This window comes from Galeopterus variegatus, unplaced genomic scaffold, assembly GCF_000696425.1.
Source record: "Galeopterus variegatus unplaced genomic scaffold, G_variegatus-3.0.2 Scaffold2997, whole genome shotgun sequence".
In the NCBI taxonomy this organism is placed as follows: domain Eukaryota; kingdom Metazoa; phylum Chordata; class Mammalia; order Dermoptera; family Cynocephalidae; genus Galeopterus; species Galeopterus variegatus.
The window spans coordinates 83,135-84,076 of record NW_007729108.1 but is presented as its reverse complement, the minus strand read 5'-3'; positions in this window follow the sequence as shown (position 1 = coordinate 84,076).

Sequence of the window (942 nt, the reverse complement as noted above, 5' to 3'; positions counted from 1 at the left end):
TCCCATTGCCGGTCCCGGTTCGGTATGGGCGCGACACTGAGGGTTGCGGTCCACTGCCAGACATGAAAAAAGACAAAAAGGAAAAAAAAAATATATATTCCCCTATGGCCAGTTAAAAAAAAAAAAAAAAAAAAAAAGAAAGGAAGGAAAAAATAAAATATTCCACCAAAAATATCCAAATAGATTACTGTTTTCAAAAATCACCTAAATATTTCTATTCTCTAATTCTTTTACCAGTTTGGTATATAGCTAGATTTATTCCATTTGCCTTTATAAGGTATTAATCTTTTCAAAAAAATTATCCTAGGCTGGCTGGATTCCTCAGTTGGGTAGAGCACAGCCTTGTAACACCACAGACAAGGGTTTAGATCCCTGTACCAGTCAGCCGCCAAAAATAAATAAATAAATACCCTCATTTTATATACTTAGACATAGTTCCCATGCCATAAAATGAAAAATGTACTTATAAAAAGTACAATTTAGAGGTTTTCAGGATATTCACTAAGCTGTGCAAGCATTATCACCAAGTCCAGAATAGTTTCACCACTCCAAAAAGAAACCCTGTACCCGTTAACTGTCACTCCCTATTTTCCCTTCCCCCATTCCCTGGAAATCACTAATCTACTTTCTGTCTCTTTTGATTTGCCTATTCTGGACATTGTATATGAGTGGAATCATACATTATGCTGCCTTTTGCATTTGGTTTCTTTCACTCAGCATAACCTTTTTAATGTTCACACATTTAGCACAGGTTAGTACTTGTAAAGGTTAATTCTAGGTGTCGACTTGATTAGATTAAGGAATACTGAGAAACCTGGTAAAGCTATCTTTTTAGGTATGCCTTTGAGGATGTTTCCAGAAGAGATTAGAATGAGAGCCTGAAGAGACTGGGTAGAACAGATCTGCTCTCAATATAGGTAGGAACCATCCAATCTGCTGAGG